The sequence below is a fragment of the Lampetra fluviatilis genome, chromosome 41 (genome assembly GCF_964198595.1).
Source record: "Lampetra fluviatilis chromosome 41, kcLamFluv1.1, whole genome shotgun sequence".
In the NCBI taxonomy this organism is placed as follows: domain Eukaryota; kingdom Metazoa; phylum Chordata; class Hyperoartia; order Petromyzontiformes; family Petromyzontidae; genus Lampetra; species Lampetra fluviatilis.
Genome location: NC_136315.1, coordinates 5,908,859 through 5,934,387, shown reverse-complemented (window position 1 = coordinate 5,934,387; position 25,529 = coordinate 5,908,859). Strand labels below are relative to the sequence as shown.

The 25,529-nt window shown below is 51.7% G+C and overlaps 1 protein-coding gene across 1 annotated transcript in view; it reads right to left on the bottom strand.

The window, feature by feature from the left end:
* Positions 1 to 20,398, bottom strand: part of BMPR1B (bone morphogenetic protein receptor type 1B) — a 96,225-nt gene extending 75,827 nt beyond the window's left edge. The window contains exon 1 of the mRNA XM_078875422.1: positions 19,957 to 20,398. The gene's annotated coding sequence lies outside the window, so the exon portion shown is untranslated. The remainder of the gene's footprint in view (positions 1 to 19,956) is intronic.
* Positions 20,399 to 25,529: the final 5,131 nt, after the last annotated feature.

Genomic DNA, 25,529 nt, shown 5'->3' with positions numbered 1-25,529 from the left:
ACTGGAGTAGGTGGCACGTGACTATGCAGTAAGTAGCCACCGCCGTCGCGACTGGTATACTGGATGTGGTGCGTCGGGAATGCGGAGATACGGTGCGGTTCACTGTCACCTGGACATTCCCCGGCTGATGTGAAGCCCTGGACCCCACGTCGCCGTCGCGCGATCACGTGTTAGTCGCCGGACGATGGAGGGGAGGGGAGGGAGGGAGGGCGTGGGTGTTAAATGAACTTTTTCCCCCCTAGGAAATCATGTGGGGGGGGAGGGGGGTGCAACAAGAATTGTTTTTCCATGAAACCGCAGAGCAGCAGCAGCAGCCCCAAGTTTGCAGGGGAAATGCCATTAGCACATTTGTCCAGTGTCACAATCACACCTGCCAATTAGGGCCTTTGTGAGCGAGGAAGTCTGTCTGTCTGTCTCGTGACCCGCGTACGAAACACGTGCGAGCACGTACGCGCTCTCTCTCTCTCTCCTCGTACACGTACACGCTCTCTCTCTCTCTCTCTCCGCGTACACGTACACACATTAAGCCGCAACAGCCGCTCTTCGCCATTAAGCAGCGGCGTGGACTCCGCCGCCCTCGCCAGCCGCGGCGTCCTGTGCCAGCCTAGGTGCACTGCGAGCCACACCACGTGGAGGCCGCGGGACAGACCCCGGGGGCTATCCGCGCGAGACGACCCCGGCAGACGCGCGCGACGCACGAGCAGGGGACCGGGTGCCTAACATGGGGAGGCGTTGTGAGCGAGCGGTGGGCAGGGAGAGAGAGAGAGGCGGGAGAGGCGATGGGTGGGGAACGTCAGCGCGCAATTACGCGCGGATGAAAGATGCGGCCTGGAGGCACCCGGGAATGATTACACGAGCGATGCCCGGCAACCGGGGCCACGCCGTTGACCCTCCTCCTCCTCGTCCTCTTCCCCTTCCACCACGGTGGCTAGGAGACGTTAGCTGCCTCGCCTGGCTTACAGGAGGTTCGTGAGTTCGATCCCGACCCTGACGCCTGCTGCTGTATATTTGGAGTCTGCGTGTCTGCCTCTCCACCTCCCCCTTCACCTCCCGCTGGTCGCGTGGGGTTTTCTCCGGGTCCGCCGGTTTTCCCCTCCACATTTAGAATCGACATCACGCGTTTAGAGCGTTTGGGCTGCTACAACTTTCCACGTGATAAGCCACTTCCGTTGAGCGATCATTCGTGATAGCCAGGTTGCTTCTGAAAAAGAGCTATACAGCTCAGTGGGCCTTACTCGGTACAATAAAATTAGTTTATAGCTTTAGGAGTACTCAATGCCTCACTCCAAAAACAAAGATTCCCGCCCGTATAGAGACTTTCACAGACTGCTGGGGCAATGCTGTTAGCGAGTAGCACCTATGTGTCCCGGGCACGGTACACAAGGGGATGGGTGGGTGGGTGGTCCAGCACCCTGTCCGGGTCCCCCTTTGTCTCCCCAGTGGCGATGTTTACACGTCGCACCAGGTACTCATTTAAGGCTGAGTCGACCGAGGGGAGGCCCAGGGGCAGTTCGGATTAACGTCACTGGCGTTGGTGGCCGTGAGCGGGAATCGGAACTCGGGCTCGCTGGGGTTCGTAGCGATCACCGCTGCGACGTCGCTCCCCCCCACGATGTCTCCTTCTGCTGCACGCACACCTCAACACACTCCTCATCCACACTCCTCATCCACACACTCCTCCTCATCAACACACTCCTCCACACACTCCTCATCAACGCACTCCTCCTCCTGCACACTCCTCCACACACTCCTCGTCCTCCACACACTCCTCCTCCACACACTCCATCTCCCCACCGCCACCACCATGACCTGGCTAACCTCCCCTCCCCACCGTACATTAAACACCAAGGGGGCTAAAGTAAGTCAATAAATAAATAGCCTCGCCCCCGCCTGCTCGTGACCCCACAATGCGAACTTGCTCAGAGCGCCCCCGTCTCGGACCGAAAACTGAACCCAGGGGCTTGGCCCGAGGGTCCTCGCGAGAACCGTTCCACATGGTGCGAGACCACAGACAAATCAATCATTGCCTGGCATTAGGGTGATTTATTTATATATCCACTCGCATAACTTTTTGTGATTGTTGTTGTATTGTTCCTTTGTGCTGTGTGTGTATACACAAGTGTGTGTGTGTGTACACACAAGTGTGTGTGTGTTTACACACAAGTGTCTGTGTATTTGTGTGTACACACGTGTGTGTGTGTACACACACACACAAGTGTATGTGTGTGTACACACAAGTGTCTGTGCGTGTGTGTGCATACACACAAGTGTGTGTGTATAAACAAGTGTGTGTGTGTCTGTATACACAAGTGTGTGTGTATAAACAAGTGTGTGTATAAACACAAGTGTGTGTGTGTGCATACACAAGTGTGGGGGAGCGGTAGTGTAGCGGTTAGCGCGCTGCGCTACAAAACCCGGCGGTCCGAGTTCGATTCCGGCTCACGGCCAACATCGGTGGCGAATGTCTGAACCGGTCCTGGGCCTCCCCTAGGTTGACTCAGCCTCAACCGGCTACCTGGTGCGGTGTGTAAACATCGCCACTGGGGAGACAAAAGCGGCCGGGCGTGGCGCTGGCCACCCACTCCCTCGTGCGCCGTGCCGGCCTTCACAGGTTCTCGCTCACAGCACTTGCCCCAACAGTATGTTGAGGCTATACGGGGGTTCTTTGTCGGTGTCTTTGTATGCGCAAGTGAGCGCAGTGGCTTGCCAGGTGCTGTAGGCTGGGTGCTGTGAGCTGTGTGCAAAGCGGTAGCGTCGCTGAGGGTCACCACCTCGCTCCCAGCGTGTGGCGGGGGTTTCTATCATCGGGGTTGTAGCAGGACCCTCTTGAACATGAATCTTGAGATTCACTTGAGGTGTGCCCCGGTTAACGAATTGCCATTATTAGTTTGGTTTGTAGATTTAAGCGAAAGAAAAGCCCACTTCCTGTACCACGGACTGCACACACCTGTCCCTCTCATCACAGCATGGAATTGTCACCGCCACCACTCGTGCCGGCAGTGGGGAGGAAGACGACAACAAAAAAACCACACGACTTTTTGAAAACGCGTCCTGAATTAACCACCGCGATTAATAATTACCCACCTTCGTCCGCGTGTCCCTGGTTGCAGCACCGTTTTCTAAGCCCTCCCTGCCTTATTTACACTTCTAATCCCTTTGTGTCACCTGGGCTGTTTTCATCTACCCCCCCTCCTCCCCTGCTCGACGGTGCGTCTGTTTAGTCTGAACCGTGCCTGCAGGCGAACTGTACGCGCCTGCGTGGCAAAGTTGCTCGACAGATGGATTCGCAGCGAATGAAACGCGCTCGAGGGCACAGGGTAAAACGAGTTCGATCACCAGCGACAACACTGCGGCTTGACATCTTTATATTTGGGAGGCTCAAACCGGGCACCCGGTCACGTGGCCAGCCCCGTCCGTTGCTCAGCTTAGCCCCCACCCACGACTCTGGTATCACGTGATTAGTGCGATCCCAGGCATATTTAAACTTGGACAAAAAACTATTTTTGAAATCACTTGGGACTGTCCCGGCCACATCGAGGAGGAAGGGGGGTTGTTGTTAGCGTTCATCTCCGGTGTGAACACTTTGGGCTCAATGTGGAGCGATCCTGTCCCAGCTCAGGGTCCGATTATTTTCATCGGTCAAATGAGGCCACGTGGTTATTCCCACCTTGAGCCAACACGGCAGGGGCACACTCTCGCGTGCTGCTCAAAGTCCTGAGGCCCAATGGCCGATATTCATCCTGCCTATGGGGGCCAGAGCCGCGTTCTGAAGCCTGCAGTCCCATTTTCATTCCAGGCCACTGTAGGCACCGCGGTGGCCAGGAGATGTTAACAACCTCGCCTGGTGTACAGGAGGCCGTGGGTTCGATCCCGACCCTGACGCCTGCTGCTGTATATTTGTAGTTTGCGTGTCTCTCCCCGTGGTCGTGTGGATTCTATCCGGATCCTCCGGTTTCCCCCTCCACATTTAGGAACATGCGTTTATACTATTTGACTGATATAAATGTCCACATAAGCCACTTTCTAGCTATCATTTGTGGCCAGGTCGCTTCTGAAAATAGTTTTGTCCCTCAGTGGGCCTTACCTGGTAAAATAAAGAGTTGAGTTTAGTTTGTAACTTCGGCCATGGCTAACATCAATGGCGTGGCGAGCGAAGAACTCTCACGCCCCAACCCCCCCACGCACTTCACAATTTGTACCAATTGTGGTGCAAGTATGGTCAGACGACCACTAAGCCTGCAGCCTGAGTTTGATTCCAAGACCACAGCTAACATCGGTGGCGAGCGATAGCTGAGCCGATTCGATGCACTCTCTAATCCTATGGCTCCCACTTCTCCAAGTTGCACCGAACCCAGCACGGCGATGTATGGATAAACAAACCGCCGATGAGCGAATGCCGAGGTATCATCCAGCAGTGGAATGACAAAAGCTCAACTTTATTTACTATCGTTATTCTAGGACTCTAGGAGGTGGTAAGCCAGGCTATAAAACAAACACTGATGACTTCCCCGCAAAGCGAAACTCATCATATATCATCATTATTATTACTGGATTATCATTGCAGGAAGCACGTGTTACGCCGAGTATGAAATATGGGTGCAGTGAATGCGTCTGTTGAAGTGGATATAGCAAGGAGTTCCTGCCCTTTTGTTTTCTTCTTCAGACAATGTTTTGCTAACACGCTGCAATTACTTAATATCGTCACCCAAGTTGCTTAATTGTTTTCGCATCGTTGCATTCACCTGAGGGTGATGCCGATCGTAATGATGGTGATGATGATGGGAATGGCTAAGATGAAGATGATGGTGATCGTAATTATGGTGGTGATGATGATGAGTGATGATTAAGATGATGGTGATCGGATAATGATGATGATGGTGATTATTAATATGACGACGACGATAATGATGAAACAGCTCTTTCGATGCGCTATCAGGATGTTACCGCTTGTTGAACAAATCGTTACAAAAAAATGTTAGTTCCTGAAGTAGCTCCCTGCACTTGAGAGCGAAACGTCGGACATCACGCCGATCAACACGCGGCACGGCACGACCAAGAGACACCTCCGCAGACGATCATGAAGACGTTCAAGACTTCGAAGAGGTCGACGATGACAACGATGATGATGACGACAGCCATGTAGACAATGACGAGAATCATGAAATCTCCGATGCCGACGACGATGATGATGATGGTGATGGTGTTGATGGTGGTGAGGTTCAATCGGCCAAGCGGACAGATGGACCGCTCATTTCTCCATGCCAACGTTTTTACTCCAAATCGGAGCAAGAAGTCATCAGTGCGCGTCACGAGTGAAGACGACCACGAAACATCGCCCTGCGTAACTTCAACCAGCATCACCCCCCCCCTCCCTCCTCGCCCACAACACCCGTACCACCAAAGGCGAAGATCCCCCGTATAGCCTTCACAGACTGTTGGGGCAAGTGCTTTCAGCGAGCACTTATAGAAGACACACGAGTGGGGTGGGTGGCCAGCACCACGCCCGGCCGACTTTGTCTCCCCGTTGGCGACGTTTACACACCACGTCGGAAACTCATTTTAGGCCGAGTCGACCTAGGGGAGGTCCAGGACCGGTTCAGATAATCGTCACTGGTGTTGGCCGTGAGTGGGAATCGCAGCGCGCCAACCGCTACACTACCGCTCCCCATGAATCGCACTACCACCATCATCATCACCACCACCACCATCATCATCACCACCACCACCACCATCATCACCACCACCGCCACACTTTCACCCGCTCCCCGCTCTCAAACTCAGACTCGACCTCCCCAGCCAGCAGCCCTCTTAGTCGCCCCACTTCCTGGCCCCTGTTAGACAAACAATTAAGAAATAATGAGAGTGGGAGGAGTGGGGAGAGATGCGGTGTGGGGGGGGTGTGGGCACTCGAACGGGGCACTGGGTGGACGTGCGGTTTAGTCGTCGACAGCACTGCAAAGTCACGTCTACCGATAGTGCCGGGTTTGAAAAATCAATGCCTCGCTCTCTGTCTGGTTGTTGCCAAACGACCGCGAGCAACGCCGCGTTTATCTGCCCATCGATACAGGTCGCTTGGTACCACGTCGCACAAGTTCAGGCGCGTTTCTGCGGCCGTCTGGAACGCTCTTCCTTCCGACGTCAGGAATCCACTGGACCTGTGCGCTTTTAAATCGTCATCCAGGCTGACAAACTCACTGCTTTAGAACTGCTTTTTTTCGCGTCTAGTTTCACGCGGGTTTCCCCCCCGCACCTCCTCCGATGAGAGCGGTTGGCTACATGCGGTGCGAAAGAAGTTCAACGTCCACGCGAGTCTAGCCTCGTTGTCTGCCAGAAACAAGCCACCGGAGGACGATGGTTCGTTGAGCTCCCACCACCCCTTCCTCATCCTGATAAATCTTCAGAATAATTATTTATGATCATTGTTTTTTTACCCTTCTATCTGGCAACAAAACTGACACCTTTTTTTACAAGAAGTCATGTTTGCATAGACCACAATACCTGCAGCCATAATGCAAACAAAAAACATAACTCTGATAATGTATGCACTGTCCTTGAAGTTGATTGGTCCACACCCGAGACAGCTTTCCTTAGTCTCACATGGTGTTGGACCAGATGACGCCAAAAGAAGCACAACTCAAAGACAATGCACCATCAGAGTATGAGAGCTCGGGGTAAGCATTTACACCATTGGAACCTCATTTGCGAGAAAAAATATAATTGTTTTTTTTACCCTTCTATCTGGCAACAAAACTGACACCTTTTTTTACAAGGAGTCATGTTTGCATAGACCACAATACCTGCAGCCATAATGCAAACAAAAAACATAACAACTTCAAGGACAGTGCATATATTATTAGAGTTATATTTTTTGTTTGCATTATGGCTGCAGGTATTGTGGTCTATGCAAACATGAATCCTTGTAAAAAAAAAAAGGTGTCAGTTGTGTTGCCTGATAGAAGGGTAAAAAAAACAATTATCATATTTTTTACTGGCAAATGAGGTTCCAATGGAATAATTATTTATATACACGGAGGGATGAGAGCGAGATAGCTAAAGTGTCATTGCAGACACGGTTCGATTGTATCGTCACTCATTCTGTTTTTGCGTTTCAAATGTCAGTATAGTTTGTTTAACATTGATTGTGTCGTACAGCCCCCACCCCCAACACCACCACACACGCCCCCACAAAGTTCTAAATGCCCCCCCCCCACACCACACCATCGTATAAGCTACAGGGATTCATACTCTTAGGGTTTTTTCGGTAAAGTCACGTAGGTAAAAAATAAAATTAAAAGTTAATAAAAGTAATAATGGAAATAAAATAAAATAATAAATCACGACGTTTCGGAGGCAACACAAGTCTCCGTCATCAGGTGGGACCGTCACAGCCAGATTTACTGTATCAAGTGATGCCTCCGAAACGTCGTGATTTATTATTTTATTTCCATTATTACTTTTATTAACTTTTAATTTTATTTTTTACCTACGTGACTTTACCGAAAAAAACCTAAGAGTATGAATCCTTGCAGTCACGAAAGCTTCAAATCTAGAATTAAGCTTACAGGGGTTGAAGAGTGAGAGTTAAGAGTTGGTTTGTCGCACTTAGGTCGGGCCAAGGACTCCCTCTCCCCGCCGTGACCGGGCAAGCAGGGCCAAATGACGGCCACGAACCTCCTGATAATTCCTCCAAAACAAGAATAATTGCAGGGCCAATGTACTCTTATTGTTCTGCTTCGGCAAGGTTGCTGATGCAGATTGAGAGCCGACGACCACGATGGTGGAGCCCAGACAGCCGCGTCAGGAGCGGCTGAGTGGCACCGCTGCGATGATGTCCCCTTCGCATTTGTGGATCGGGCAATGTGCCGCGACGAAGGGCCATTGCCCGAAACGTCGCCTATTATAGGTGTGTTTCCCTGTGAAGGCCGCGCAGTGTTATTGATGAACGCATTGACTTGTTTGTTGTTCTTCTTGGTTCTTTCGGTAAAGTCACGTAGAAGGGAAATAATAAAATAAAAAAATAAAACATTATATAATAATATAACAATCCTGATATAATTATTATTTTATTATGTTTTATTTTTATTATTTTAATAATTCTGATATAATAATTATTTTATTATATTTTATTTTTATTATTTTATTATTTCCCTTCTACGTGACTTTACCGAAAGAACCAAGAAGATGAATCCCTGCAGTCACGAAAGCTTTAAATCGAAATTTTAATTGCTTGTTGTTGATGTTTAAATTATGTTTAGTAACGCTTTTGAGTTTGAAACGTTAAGCAGGTCCGTCTGTGTATTGTAGAGACAGCGTGGTGATGGCAAGCGACGTGCAATGCATGAAGGAAGGAGCGACCTTACCTACACAACTACACATTGTACTGACTAGAGATCACTTGTTGAGCTCATTGCGACTCTCACAGTCGGCCCATTGTTATTTACGCCTCTGCCGCATCCTCCATCACCTCCTTCACCACTTCCCCTCTCTGCATCCTTTACGAGCCACTTACACAATTTACTGCTATGTTTATGTTATACCCTGTTAAAACACACCCTTGTATTGTTATCATCATCATTATGTTGCGCGTGCGTGCGCGGGGTGATGCAGGGTTGTAAAAACGTCCACTTGGACGAGGGGGAGGTGGATCACGGAGAGATGGACTTGCACCGTCCTTAATCGCGATTCAATTTGAGTGAAACAAATGTAATGCTTTTTTTTAATTTACAAATTGTTAATCCTGGCTGCCGCCTGATGATGCTGGATGGAATTTCCGACAGAACGTCGTTCTCGAATTGTAAACATCGTGGGTTTACCCTCCAACACATCGTTGTGTGCTGTACTGGTAACGAATTGCCACGTTTTGTTTACGTGACAAACCTGACTTATTGGCTGTGCAATTATAAAAATAGATATTATGGATAATATCGGTTGCAGAAGCCTGCTCGGTATTACACTTTTATTATTATTATTAAAACGCAAGAACGACCCGGTTCAGGCTTTCAAGTCCAGTACAGTAATGGAGTGAGGTGTACCCAAAGTGAAAAAAACACTCTACTTTTAATTGGTTTTACTATTTTTACTTTACCAGGAAAGTCCCCACTGAGCTATGCATCTCTTTTTCAGAAGCGACCTGGCCACAAATGATAGTTCAACGAAGTGGCTCATCATCATCACGTGGAAACGTATAGCTGTCAAACTACTCTAAATGCACGTTTCTAATTGCGTAGAGAAGAAAAAAAACTGGAGGACCCGGAGAGAAATCCACACAATCACAGGGAGAGATACGTAAACTCCAAATATACAGCGGCGCCCGTAATGATAGCGGAGTGAACCATGGCAGTTTTAAAGCGGCCCACTCCATTCAGTGAGAAATCACGACTCTGGTCGTCAATCCGGCGACCGAACATCGATCAACGATCTCCCGGTATTCAGAGCAACAACTCAATTCCACTGCAACCAGCGATTTAAAACCTCGCGACTATTGAATAGGCCAGAGTTCTTCATTGCAAGGCCCGCCGTGCCACTGGTGGCCATCATCAAGTGCTGCTGTCAAATCCAGCAATGGTGTCAGATTGATGTGGTGGGGCCCTCACAGTGGTGATGTCTTACCGGCGAAAGTGCCCCCCCCCCCCACCCCCTCTGGAAATGTGTGAAGAATGCCGGAAGAGCAACTACCACCGGAATTAGGGCCTGGACACGTACGTGAAGTACGAATAGTATCACAAGTTTAAGGTAAGGCACACTCCAGTCCTCGCCCACCACCACAACCACCACGCTTCGTCTTTCCGCGTTTACCAATTGACTCTTCCCGGCACTCAAACACAAATCAACTCGTTCCGCGCTGGACGCGCCTGATGATTGTTTTAAACACGTCCCACGTGACGCGCTTCGCAAACAAACCCTATAATAAAGGGTTTTTTTTGTTATATCTAACAGAAAAAAATCCCTTTGAGTATGAATAGTATTTATTCTAGATTTGAAGCTTTCGTGACTGCAAGGATTCATACTCTTAGGTTTCTTTTTCCGGTAAAGTCACGTAGGTTAAAATAAATAATAAAAATAAAATTCTAGAAATAATAATAGAAAATAAGTATTTTATTTCTATTATTATTTCTATAATTGTATTATTTATTTATTTCATTTATTTTTCCCTACGTGACTTTACCGAAAAAAAACTAAGAGTATGAATAGTATTGGTCGCGAAAGCCGACGTGTTAAACAAATGAAGGCTGTCTGGGTCACGCGAAACGCGTGTACACACACGCGTGTACACCGAGATCTCAATCTTAATTCGAATCGGCTCTATTGACGCAGACAGCGTTCATTGCTTAGCGCGTCACGTGGCACGGTGTTTAACAATCATCGCGGAACGAGTTGATTTGTATTTGAATGGGTGGAGGAAGGGTAAATTGACGAACGTGGAAAAACGCGGAGGATGGGGGTGGGGGTGTTTACTGGAGAAGGTGAGGAGGTAAGATGACGTTCATCGCCTTACGTGGCGGGAAGTGGGGAAATGGGCCAGACGCGTCGTGAGAACAGATGACGAGAGGCACAGAATTAACCACGGAGTGGAAAGCGGAGGATCAGGGAAGAGAAGAATCAGAAGTAGCGACGATGCCAGCAGTAGCAGCAGCGAGACCAAATGACGGAGATGAGAGGCCACGCAAACATGTTTAACTATCAACACAATTTGTCTTCTACCAGGTAAAGGGCCCACTGAGCGATATTCTCTTTATATGTTTGGTTCTTTCGGTAAAGTCACATAGAAGGGAAATAATAAAATAATATAAAACAATAAAAATTATCACGACGTTTCGACTGCAACACAAGCAATCATCATCGGGTGTGAAATCCCCAGAAAAAACGTCGTGAGAATTTGTATTGTTTAATATTTTTATTATTTTATTATTTCCCTTCTACGTGACTTTACCGAAAGAACCAAGAATATGAATCCTTGAAGTCACGAAAGCTTCAAATCAAGATATTCTCTTTGTTTCAGAAGCGACCTGGCCACAAATGATGACTCAACTTAGTGGCTTTTCTCGTGTCAATTTTCAGCAGCCAGATACTCTAAAGCCGGACAAAATCTACAGGGAGGGAGAGAGAGAGAGACGTTTAAAAACGCCGGGATCGAACCCACGACCTCCTGTATTCCAGGCGAGGGAGTTAACAACTCGCCACCGATTTCCTGCACGGAAGCGGCTGGGGAGAGGAAGGAATGGAGGGGTTGATGGGGGACGCCTTTGCCCAGCGGTGGAAAGTTACCGGCTGATAACATCAGCATCATCACAATTCGCAGGATCAAGAGAGATGGCAGTAGCTTGGGGGAGACCCTCATCCAGCAGCGGATCGACCATGGCTGGCGATGATGATGGATGAGATCAATTGCAGCCTGTGTAAGCGTCTGAGCTAAAGCACTCGTCACACGATCTTTGTGTGACGAGCGGGTACAAGACCCCCCCCCCCCCCCCCCGTAGTGTGTGAGCGTGTTTGGGCGAAAATGTGGAGCGGTGGCGCAGCAGTTAGCGCGCCGCGCTACGAACTGAACCAGAGTTCGGCCACCAACACCCCGTGCCGATGATCTAAACCGGTCCCTGGGCCCCTGACGTGCCGGCCTTCATCGGTAGCTACTCGCTCACAGCCCTCGCCCCAACGGTCAGCGTATTTGTCTTTGTTTTGGTAATATTGCCCGTGTGTGCATTACACGGGCGTGCAAATGTGTGTCACTGTGTGGATGTGTATTGTGTCTGAGTGACTGTGTGTGCGTGTGAGTGAATTAATGAATGGGCCCAGCGTTTAGATTGTGGTGAGTGATTGCTGTTGCACCTAATCCTCCCATTACAAAATAAACAGCCAGTGGCTGGCGCTCTGTAAGGCTGACCGGGTGGGGTGGGTGCATGGGCAGAAATGGAAGATGCATAAGATAGCCAAATAAATATATAAACAAACGCGCGCACACTACATACATTCTCACAAACATATCTACAGCCAACTTTTTTTTTGCCAACCCACTACAGCGTTCCGTAAATCTCAACACGACGACGCGTACACGTCTGAATGGAGGCTCGTTTCGTTTATGATTACGCGGCTGTAGTAGGCGGAGGAGGAGAGGGGGGGGAGGAGAGGCGCGGTATGGTTTAAACATTGCCACCTTAGCACCATAAACTCCCTCGGCCTCCGATATCCGGCTGTTTATTCGGCGCGTTATCTCCATCTCGCAATTGCTGCCTTGCGCACACACACGCACGCCACACACACCTGTACCCATAGCTGCGACGCTGAGCAATGTCCCGGAGAATATTGCGCGCCCACCTGCAAGTCGTAGAAAAAAAAATCCATCGGGCGTTCAGTTTACAGAGGTGCGCTCACACTCATAAACACCCCGCCCCCCCCCCATCCCCACACACAGATTTTCTTCCCACACTGATTTCACGACAAGCCGGCTAGACTTCTATAAAATAAAACTATAAACTATTTTTTTTTTAACCAGGTAAGCCACACCGATTTGTGTAGGTTCTTTTTTTGTTTGAGAAGCGACATGGCTACAAATGATAGTTCAACGAAGAGGCTTATCGTCACGTGGACATTTAGGGCAACCAAATCCTCTTGCACGCACGGGAAGGGAAAAATCGGGAGACAAATCCACGCGACCACGGGGAGAGAGAGAGAGAGCTGCAAACTCCAAATATACAGCAGGCGTCATGGTCCGGATCAAACTCGTGCACGAGCAGGCAAGAGAGTGAACATCTCGCTACGTCGGGTGGTTCGGCACAAACATCCCGACGTCTCGCCCCACGTGCTGGAAGCTTCTTCAGGAACCGAATTGAGAAGCTGGGCTCTCTGCCTCTCCCACACGAGCATCAGGTGGCCGGGGTAGTGCACACCAACGTTGGTCGTGCTGCTGCCAGGCACAAACAGCAAACAACTCAACGTATTACATTTTTTTACTTATTATTTGCTATTCATAAATTTTATTTTAAATTAAAATTGTATAATTTTTTCCATGTTTTTTTTTCTATCTACGTGACTTTACCATAAGAACCAAGAATGTGAACTCAACGTATTTGTCAATAACACTCTGTGTGTGTGTGTGGCCTTAAAAGGATGAATACAATCGTACATATATAAACAGGCGACGGTTCGGGCAACGACCCTCCTCTGTGCTATGAAAAAGGACCATTGTCCCAAATCTCACCTATTATAGATGATTATTTTAAAACCGCAGTGTTATTGACGAAGCGATGTTACCAATAGATTCGGCTTTTTCCAGCAGGCAAATTCGAGACTTGGTTTTACTCGCATTAGCCTCATCAGCAGTCCGTGTCCATTACTCCAAAGCCGCCGGGCAAGCCCCATGGTTATTGACGACGGTACTTGATGAAGTTACGTGCCGAGTATTGTCACTTCACACGAAGCATCAAACTGGTTCACGTCGTACCCTTTTACGTGGTAGGTTGCTGACCGCACACGTGGAGTTTCAGAACCTCGCAAACTTATTGATGCTATGCATCTGAAAAAATAATAAATACATAAATAACGAATTCAGATCAGAGGTCGCAAACGGGTTTTGATTCCTTACCCGTACCCGTACCCGGCCGCACCAGGGTCGAAAACGGGTACCCGTACCCGTACCCTACCCGATACCCGGCTACCCGTACCCGGCCGGGTATGGGGTAGGGTACGGGTACCCGATTGCGACCTCTGGGATGAAGCCATGTTGCAGGCACGGGTGGGTTGATTCTAGGAACTTGAATTGTGAGAAGAGACAAGACGTTGGGAAATGAGTGACAAACGGTGATTCACCAGTGACTCACGGCCTACCCGTACCCGGCCGCACCAGGGTCGCAAACGGGTAGCCGGGTATCGGGTAGGGTACGGATATTGGGTACCCGGTTGCGACCTCTGATTCAGATACTGTGAAGTCTAGCACAGCTCCAGTGTATATTTACATGAAGTCGGTTTACTTTGGGGGGTTGGGGGATGAGGAGGAGATGTGGGTCATGCAGTTGATTTTAGTGTACAGAGGCCGAGTATCGGTTCGTGTCAGTTTGATCAAAGGGGCATGCCACAGCCAGAATTTGCATAGCACATTGTATGATTGATAGACGTGTGATGTGAGTTATGTAATGGTGCACAATCCTAGCTCATATATTTAGATGCTAGTAATGTGCTGGAATCGTTACCAAACCATCCGTAAAAGTGCCCAACTTCATCAGGGTCCTCACGCTGAACAGGCTGGAGCCTGGGTATTGGTTGTTGGACGAGTGACCACTATGCATGATGATGTAGCTCTTGTAGGCTTGTTTACAGAGGCCTGCTGATGATACCGATACAAGTGAAACCAGTGCAGGGCTTAAGTTATAAGCAGAGGTTAACACGGCAAAATAAATCAACGGCTGTGTCGTACTATGCACCGTGCCTTTCACGAACTCGACACTGACCAGAGTGGTGAAGTATGGTCAAATAGCTCCCTGCCAAATCGAGTTGCATTGGACAGTTTCTCATCCAGCAGTGGATTGACATAAGGTCTGGTTTCACCTGAGGACGGCTGCTTGCGTTGTGGCCGAAACGTCGTGAGAATTATTTTATTATGTTTTATTTGTATTATTTTATTACTTCCCTTCTACGTGACTTTACCGAAAGAACCAAGAAGATGAATCCCTGCAGTCACGAAAGCTTTAAATCGAAATTTAAGGTCTGTACTGTGCACCTACGTGTACTGTAGTATGTGGGTGATTTTTTTTCTCCCCATTACAAATTATTACAAACTGAAACTTCCTAATCAAACCTACACTCGCTGTCATAATGACGGGCTTAATGAACTCTTATTCAAAGTGCGACAATCTTTCGGTGAATCAGTCTGACGAAACGCATGCTCTGCGATACGTCACGATCTCTGGCTCATCCCAGAAACCCTTGGACCGCTCTCGTTCATTTGACTTCGCCAACTCTAATATTTTTTTTATAACTTTTAAAAGAAATACCAACACTTCACTCCGCATGAGCATCAAAGTGCGAGCGTGAAATCGCTCCCAACAAAGGTTTCTTACACACGACTTAAATACCCTGCAAAAGAAAAGATAATTGTTCACAATTGCACGCTTAAGACTCTTTGAATTATTTACGGTCTTTCGTCAATCCACTGCTGGATTAAGGCCTCCCACCTCCCCCCTCCCCACCTCTGCTACGTAAGGTGGGACCTGCGGAACGTTTGACTATTTTTCGCCAGTGCAAGTTTGGGAAAAGTTTGCGACGTGGGACTAGTTTAGTTCAGATATCACTTGCCACTGACATGATCAAACTCATACGACGCGCGCACACCAACCAAAAATCGCAAAACTGCACGAAGAAATATCCGAACGCCAAAATAAATAAATAAATAGACCCACACAAAAACACCATCGCAGACGCTGCCCTCAAACTTCCAACGCAGTTTGTTTCCCTTAGCCTGCGCGGTGGCCACATTCGCTCAGACACAGGCAGGGCTGAACCTCGCCACCGGCACACCACATCCAGTATCCGCCTCGCTATGGCTGTGGCTACTTAGATCACGTGCCGCCCTGCTCCCAGACCATCAGCCATACCCGGAAAAAAATATTTCCTCCGCAAGAAGTGAAGCCCTGGTTATTCTTCTTTATTTTCTTTAAAACACTACTAAGATCTCGCTTGAGCGTACAAAGCGGCCGAGTGATCTGTTCCATCTGGGGTCGCAAGTTAACCAGAACGGAGGCTCCCTCCATCACCGTCTTCGAAAACAGAAGAAAAAAATTCACATCTCTCCTCCTCCTCCTCGTCTCGCCATGCACTCTGGTACGGCACAGGGCCCCAGGATGAGTCGTGCCAGGCGCTGCAATTATCCGACATCACCACGGTCGGGCGCTGGGCGAGCGGCTGCCTTACATTTCTCAAGTGATGTCCTTTCAAATTGAGCCGCTCGGAATAATGTCCCCCACCTCCATCTCCCCCCCCCCCCGCAATTCCTGTGGTGCGAGGGAGAGAGTGTCCTCAAGTGATCTCCGGTTCGGTGGTCGTCGCTGCTGTGAGAGGCAGGAGTCTGATCTTCAGGCGACTGGAGAGCACATCTGATATCGATTTAATGATTTAATGCCGACAATTTATTTTCAAAAGCCAGACAAAAGCGGGGGGGGAGGGGGAGGGGGAGGGGAGGGGGGTTTGTCGGCTGGGGTAAGAGAGAAGTTCGCAACAGGTAGCGTGCGCGAGCACCACCACCATCCACTCAGTGAACGTGAATGTTTAGACGTTTATAAAACGTTAACGTGCCTGTAAAACACTAAACCAGAATCGGACTCAGGCTCCGGAATATTCACTTCGCTGATGTTGTTGTTGTTGTGGAGAACATTAATGCGTACATTAATAATAATTTACAATTTTTTTTGTATCAATCCACTTCCAGATCAGAATCAGAATATTTATTTATTCCGGAGGAATCCGATGAGCTATGCAGCTCATTTTCCCAGATGCGAATCAGAGCTTTTTCACGGCTTCCTCCCCACGCCGTGTTGACCATACTTCACCAAACTGTGACGATTGGTGAATGGGGTACAAGCCCAGCACTGGTTCAGATGCCACTCGCCACGGGATGGTGGCCGTGACCCGAGTATAGAACTCATCTTGCCGGGTTGGTTGCTCGTTACGTCAACCACTGCCATCACCGCTTCCCAACCCCGATAGACAGGGCATAGCTTTAGGTCCCGTCTACTTTTCGATGTAAAGCTTTCGTGACTGCAGGGATTCATCTTCTTGGTTCTTTCGGTAAAGTCACGTAGAAGGGAGATAATAAAATAATAATAAAACATAATAAAATAATACAATTCTCACGACGTTTAGGCCACAACGCAAGCAGCCGTCCTCAGGTGAAGAACAGGGCTGTTATCTCCCTTCTACGTGACTTTACCGAAAGAACCAAGAAGATGAGTCCCCTCTACTAATAACGAGTTAATTTTCTATTGAGCCCCAGCAGTTTTTTTTTCTTCCAAAGGTTGTGTAATGGGTTTAAGATGAGTGCTTATAAAAAAGTTACAAATGTCAAACTTGTAACCCAAAATGGACTCGGTGAAGGTGAAAATAATCGACGGGGGAAGCGTCGTGGGGGTGGGTGACGACACTCGTCAACGATGATGGACCAACACGGATTTTGTACGAATGATACCGTGATTATGAAACTGAAAATGACATTTCAACTGTCACTCGACACTCGTACAGAGTGTGATTTGGCAAGACGGCAGACGTGACCTGGATTACAAAAACAACGACGACACTGTAGAAACCAGGGGCTGCTTTTCAGGCGGGTTTTGCTCGGCTTTGTTTTTGCTCGTTGCAATGGAACACCTTAATTGTATTGTAACCATCACGTTCATCTTGAATCAAGACGCATGGCGTCTTGTTACCCACTCCACCCCCCCCTGTTTCTCATGGCAAACACTCGTCCATTGCATCGGCCAAACATTCAAATAGATGGACGCTCATTGGAAGCGAGTCTCAAGTCTGACTTAACTGGATAAATAACGACTTAAAGCTTTCGTGACTGCAGGAATTCATATTCTTTGGGTCTTTCGGTAAAGTCACGTAGATAGAAACATAATAATACAAAATCACGACGTTTCGATCGCGACGCGAGCAAATCTTCTTCGGGTGAAACAATACAGCAGGGCGGTTTGCTGAAGACGATTGCTTTTGTTGCGATCGAAACGTCGTGATTTTAGTATTATTTTATTATTTTTCTATCTACGTAACTTCACCAAAGAGTATGGATACATAACGGCGACTACTCAAGCGATTAACAGGTGAAAGAGACGCGGCTTGCGCGGATAAATCCACGTGGCGCACAAGAGGAGACGACACTCAAATAGTTTCGAACCTACTTGCTGTACTACCTCTGGCACTGGCAGCACGACAACCAATGCTTAGTCGGTGGACAATCACACTCACACATGCTCCACCTCCACGTGATCCACCAACTCACCCACTCACCCACAAGGCTGCTACAGTTTAACACGTGGTAGGCTTTCGCGACCAATATCATCCATAAGTTTTTTTTTTGGGTTAGATCGAGTGAATATATAAATGTGTCGTTAAACCCGCCACCACCCGACGCACTCTCCAACACACCGGTGTGCTGTACTAGTGACGAATTGGCCACGTTCTGTTGACGTGACAACCCTTACTAGTTGGCTGTGTCGGGTGGTGGCGGACTTTAACGACACATTTTATACATTGACGCGATCTCACCCCAAAAAGCCTCTATTAAGGCTGCTACTGGTTCATCGCCATCACTAACTGCGGCCCGTCAAATGCGCATCATCTTCACATCGCTGTCGCCTGCTGGAACCCGAAGGAGCTCCCGGCACGTGTGACGAAACGTCGAACATCACGCCGAACAAGACAACCCGACAGCATCATCGGAGAGAGCTGTGCAGCGTGAATCGTCGTCGTCAATGACCACCACCACGACCGTCATCATCACACCAAGACCATCATCATCATCATCACCACCACACCAAGACCATCATCATCATCACACCACGACCATCATCATCATCACCACACCAAGACCATCATCATCATCACACCACGACCATCATCATCATCATCACCACACCAAGACCATCATCATCATCACACCACGACCATCATCATCACCATCATCACACAACGACCATCATCATCACACCACGACCATCATCATCATCACACCACGACCATCATCATCACATCTCGACCATCATCATCATCACACCTCGACCATCATCATCATCACACCACGACCATCATCATCATCATCACACCTCGACCATCATCATCACACCACGACCATCATCATCACACCACGACCATCATCATCACACCACAACCATCATCATCACACCACGACCATCATCATCATCATCACACCACGACCATCATCATCATCACACCACGACCATCATCATCATCACACCACGACCATCATCATCACACCACGACCATCATCATCATCATCACACCACGATCATCATCATCACCACACCACGACCATCATCATCATCACACCTCGACCATCATCATCACACCACGACCATCATCATCATCACACCACGACCATCATCATCACCACACCACGACCATCATCATCATCACACCTCGACCATCATCATCACACCACGACCATCATCATCATCACACAACGACCATCATCATCACCACACCACGACCATCATCATCATCACACCTCGACCATCATTATCACACCACGACCATCATCATCATCACACCTCGACCATCATCATCACACCACGACCATCATCATCACACCACGACCATCATCATCACACCACAACCATCATCATCATCACACCACGACCATCATCATCATCACACCACGACCATCATCATCATCATCACACCACGACCATCATCATCATCATCACACCACGACCATCATCATCACACCACGACCATCATCATCATCACACCACGACCATCATCATCACCACACCACGACCATCATCATCACACCACGACCATCATCATCATCACACCACGACCATCATCATACGCACGGATTCACTGACGGACGCACGTCTGTCACAGGACAAACAAAGGACAAAGATCCCCCGTATAGTCTCAACAGACTGTTGGGGCAAGTGCGTTTAGCGAGCACCTATGAAGGCCGGCACTGCACACGAGCGGGTGGGTGGCCATCACCACGCCGGGCCGCCTTTGTATCCCCAGTGCTAATGTTTACACACCGGCACCAGCTACTCATTTGAGGCCGAGTCGACCTAGGAGAGGCCAGGCACAGGCACGGCCGAGCCGCTCGAGCAAGCGGCTCAGCCCTGCCGCAGTCGATCGCGCCCCGAGACAGCCTTGTCCGTCATCGCAACACCAACACCACCACCAACACCTCCACCCCACGCACCACGCCAGGAACATACTCAAGCTCTGCCGGCCACTCACCTGCCACGGGGAACGGGAAGCGTGAAGCTCCTCTCTCGCCTCTGCGCTCGGAGACTCGAATCTCTCTCCTCCTCGAGAACGCGCTTGGGATGCCCTCTCCCCCCTCCTCCCTCCCCTTCCTCCAGACGGCGGTGAAAAGTTACGTCCAATAAAAGTTCTGCGGGCGTGGTGGTGGCGGCGGCGGCGGGGGTGTGTGGAGGTTATGGCTCTGGTTGATTCCAAGAGGGGGCAGTCGCCCTAGCGGCTCGGCTCGCGTTCGAGCCACTCACAGCGACGTCGCCGCTGTCACGGCGAGGCGGATTTGGACGTCGCCTCTCGGTGCGGGAGCCACGGGGCCGCTGCGTTGGTGCCTCCTTGTCCCGCTCTGCCAGCGAGCACTGCGTGTGGGGGAGACTGGCTACCCACCCCCACCTCTCTCTCTCGCTCTCTCTCTCTCGCTCTCACCCACCCCCACCTCTCTCTCTCCTCTCTCTCTTACTCGCTCGTTCGTTTGCTCTCCCCTCCTCCTCCTCCTACCTCCCTTAAGTCCCTCCTTCCCTCCCCCCCATCATCATCACCACCACCAACCTCCTCCCTCCTCATCCTCTCTCTCGCTTTTGGGTTGCAGCTGGGAATGCCTCCCCCCATCCTCCCCTCCTACCTCCTCCAGGCACTGACTATGACACTGCCTGATTGATTTGCCAGGGGGCGGGTGGTGTGTGTCGGTAGGCATTCGGCACACAAATGCGGTCCTTTAGGCTTGCAATTGCTCTCACCTACCCCCCTTCTCACCCCCATAGCCTCGCCTCAACCCAACCCCCACACACGCTCAACTCACTCACACAAAGATCCCCCGGAGAGCCTTAACAGACTGTTGGGGCAAGTGCTGTTTGTTTGCGAGCACCTATGAAGGCCGGAATGGCACGTGAGGTGGTGGGTGGCCAACACCACGCCCGGCCGCCTTTGTCTTCCCCCGTGGCGATGTTTTTACACACCACACCAGGTCCCCATTTGAGGCTGAGTCGATCTAGAGGAGGCCCAGGACCGGTTCAGATAAGCGGCAATGGTGTTGGCCGTGAGCGGGAATCGAACTCGGGTCACCAGGTTCGGAAGGCTACACCACCACTCCAAAACAAAGACAAGGGTCCCCGTATAGCCTTAACAATCTGTTGGGGCAAGTGCTGTTAGCGAGCACCACACTCCTCACAGACCCCCATTGCACACCCCACACACCAACTCTCCCTCGCTGGTAGCCCATCGCACGCTCCACCCCACCAGACACTCACCACCCCACGCTCCACCCCACCAGACACTCACCACCCCACGCTCCACCCCACCAGACACTCACCACCCCACGCTCCACCCCACCAGACACCCACCACCCCACACTCCACCCCACCAGACACTCACCACCACACGCTCCACCCTACCAGACACTCACCACCCCACGCTCCACCCCACCAGACATTTACCACCCCACGCTCCACCCCACCAGACACCCACCACCCACGCTCCACCCCACCAGACATCCACCACGCTCTACCCCACCAGACACCCACCACCCCACGCTCCACCCCACCAGACACTCACCACCACACGCTCCACCCCACCAGACACTCACCACCCCACGCTCCACCCCACCAGACATTCACCACCCCACGTTCCACCCCACCAGACACTCACCACCCCACGCTCCACCCCACCAGACACTCACCACCCCACGCTCCACCCCACCAGACATTCACCACCCCACGTTCCACCCCACCAGACACCCACCACCCCACGCTCCACCCCACCAGACACTCACCACCCCACGCTCCACCCCATCAGACACCCACCACCCCACGCTCCACCCCACCAGACACCCACCACCCCACGCTCCACCCCACCAAACACCCACCACCCCACGCTCCACCCCACTAGACACCCACCAACCCAAGCTCCACCCCACCAGACACTCACCCCCCCCCCACGCTCCACCCCACCAGACACTCACCAGACCACGCTCCACCCCACCAGACACCCACCACCCCACGCTCCACCCCACCAAACACCCACCACCCCACGCTCCACCCCACCAGACACTCACCACCCCACGCTCCACCCCACCAGACACTCACCCCCCACGCTCCACCCCATCAGACACTCACCACCCCACGCTCCACCCCACCAGACACTCACCACCCCACGCTCCACCCCACCAGACACCACCCCACGCTCCACTCCACCAGACACTCACCACCCCACACTCCACCCCACCAGACACTCACCACCCCACGCTCCACCCCACCAGACACCCACCACCCCACGCTCCACCCCACCAGACACCCACCACCCCACGCTCCACCCCACCAGACACTCACCACCCCACGCTCCACCCTACCAGACACTCACCACCCCACACTCCACCCCACCAGACACCCACCACCCCACACTCCACCCCACCAGACACTCACCACCCCACGCTCCACCCCACCAGACACTCACCACCCCACACTCCACCCCACCAGACACCCACCACCCCACACTCCACCCCACCAGACACTCACCACCCCACGCTCCACACCACCAGACACTCACCCCCCACGCTCCACCCCACCAGACACCCACCACCCCACGCTCCACCCCACCAGACACTCACCACCCCACGCTCCACCCCACCAGACACTCACCACCCCACACTCCACCCCACCAGACACTCACCACCCCACACTCCACCCCACCAGACACCCTCCACCCCACACTCCACACCACCAGGCACTCACCACCCCACGCTCCACCTCAGCAGACAACCACCACCCCACGCTCCACCCCACCAGACACCCACCACCCCACGCTCCACCCCACCAGACACCCACCACCCCACGCTCCACCCCACCAGTCACCCACCACCCCACGCTCCACCCCACCAGACACCCACCACCCCACGCTCCACCCCACCAGACACCCACCACCACACGCTCCACCCCACCAGACACTCACCACCCCACGCTCCACCCTACCAGACACTCACCACCCCACACTCCACCCCACCAGACACTCACCACCCCACGCTCCACACCACCAGACACTCACCCCCCACGCTCCACCCCACCAGACACCCACCACCCCACGCTCCACCCCACCAGACACCCACCACCCCACGCTCCACCCCACCAGACACTCACCACCCCACACTCCACCCCACCAGACACTCACCACCCCACACTCCACCCCACCAGACACCCACCACCCCACACTCCACCCCACCAGACACTCACCACCCCACGCTCCACCTCAGCAGACAACCACCACCCCACGCTCCACCCCACCAGACACCCACTACCCCACGCTCCACCCCACCAGACACCCACCACCCCACGCTCCACCCCACCAGTCACCCACCACCCCACGCTCCACCCCACCAGACACCCACCACCCCACGCTCCACCCCACCAGACACCCACCACCACACGCTCCACCCCACCAGACACTCACCACCCCACGCTCCACCCTACCAGACACTCACCACCCCACACTCCACCCCACCAGACACCCACCACCCCACACTCCACCCCACCAGACACTCACCACCCCACGCTCCACCCCACCAGACACTCACCACCCCACACTTCACCCCACCAGACACCCACCACCCCACACTCCACCCCACCAGACACTCACCACCCCACGCTCCACCCCACCAGACACCCACCACCCCACGCTCCACCCCACCAGACACCCACCACCCCACGCTCCACCCCACCAGACACTCACCACCCCACGCTCCACCCTACCAGACACTCACCACCCCACACTCCACCCCACCAGACACCCACCACCCCACACTCCACCCCACCAGACACTCACAACCCACGCTCCACCCCACCAGACACTCACCACCCCACACTCCACCCCACCAGACACCCACCACCCCACACTCCACCCCACCAGACACTCACCACCCCACGCTCCACACCACCAGACACTCACCCCCCACGCTCCACCCCACCAGACACCCACCACCCCACGCTCCACCCCACCAGACACCCACCACCCCACGCTCCACCCCACCAGACACTCACCACCCCACACTCCACCCCACCAGACACTCACCACCCCACACTCCACCCCACCAGACACCCACCACCCCACACTCCACCCCACCAGACACTCACCACCCCACGCTCCACCTCAGCAGACAACCACCACCCCACGCTCCACCCCACCAGACACCAACCACCCCACGCTCCACCCCACCAGTCACCCACCACCCCACGCTCCACCCCACCAGTCACCCACCACCCCACGCTCCACCCCACCAGACACCCACCACCCCACGCTCCACCCCACCAGACACCCACTGCCTCAAGCTCCATCCAACCATCCACTCGCTGGTGTGCTCCGGCAGAGTTTCCAGACACCATTCTCCGGTCATTCTCACAGCAGCAGCAATTTTTTTGTTTTCTTAGCGGATGTTTCGCGTTTTTAAGTCTAAATTTCTGGCGAGCCAACCATCCGCCAGTGAAAAGTGCAACAAAAAACCTAATTCATCGCCAAGATGACACGAGCCACGTGCATCAGATGCTTCGTGAATGTGCCACAAATGAATCACAGTACCTCGCTGATCGATGAGCATCAAACATCGTCACGTGATCTACGGTCATCCTTGCAGCAGCAGCGGCTTTTGGCTAACCATCGAACGACGATGGCCGCTGTATCGCGAGCTTTCGGATGCCACTGGAGCTGTGCACATATTACTCTCGGTTGAAAACTCATTTCTTGAAAACCGTTTCGTGTGGTTAGTTTGTTGTCTTTCCCGCACACCTCCGATGAGCACGGTTGACTACGTACGGTGTGAAATAAGGACAACATACACACATACATACGAATGCGTCCGTGCGTTTTATCTGAATCTCTGCGATGGGCTGGCTGTTCAAGCCAAATCCGTGGACTTTGAGGGGTGATTCTTTTGAAGAAGAAAAATACTAAAGATCTTAGAGACATCCAATCACGCAGTGGCGTAGACCGGCGACTTGTGTTGCACTGATACTTCAAACCCAGCCTTGGTTCTGAGCGGTCGTACGAATGTCAGAGAGTTTGAGTCCCGACTTGTGACTATTGTATCGGTGGTGATGTCTCAACCGCTCCAGGGGCCTTTTTATTATGTATTAATTTATTACGATCAGTGGAAACAAGAAGATGCTCGGTGTATTCGGCACTTTGTTTCGTTCATCATTTCGTTAAAAATGTTGCTCGCTCTCTCGCTCTCTCTCGCTCTGCACGCAGCCCTTCTCGCAGTCCGACGGCCTCCGACGTGTAGCTCATATCAGCATGCAGAGCTCCCCGTCATCTGCCACCGAGCACACGGCCTCCTCCATCGCCCACTGCTCCTTGAAGGCCGGCACGGCGTGGGTCAGCCGCGCATGGCGGAACTCCAGCCACACCCTGGCTCCTCATCTCTTCACCAACCCACGCAACTCACATAGCTTGGTGAGTATGGTCATAAATCCTCCTGCCGTGACGCAGTAGTTATGGGTAGGTATTGTTTCTACTTACCAGTAAATCGATCTGCTATGAGTTTTACATTATTTATTGTTAATATAGGATTATGA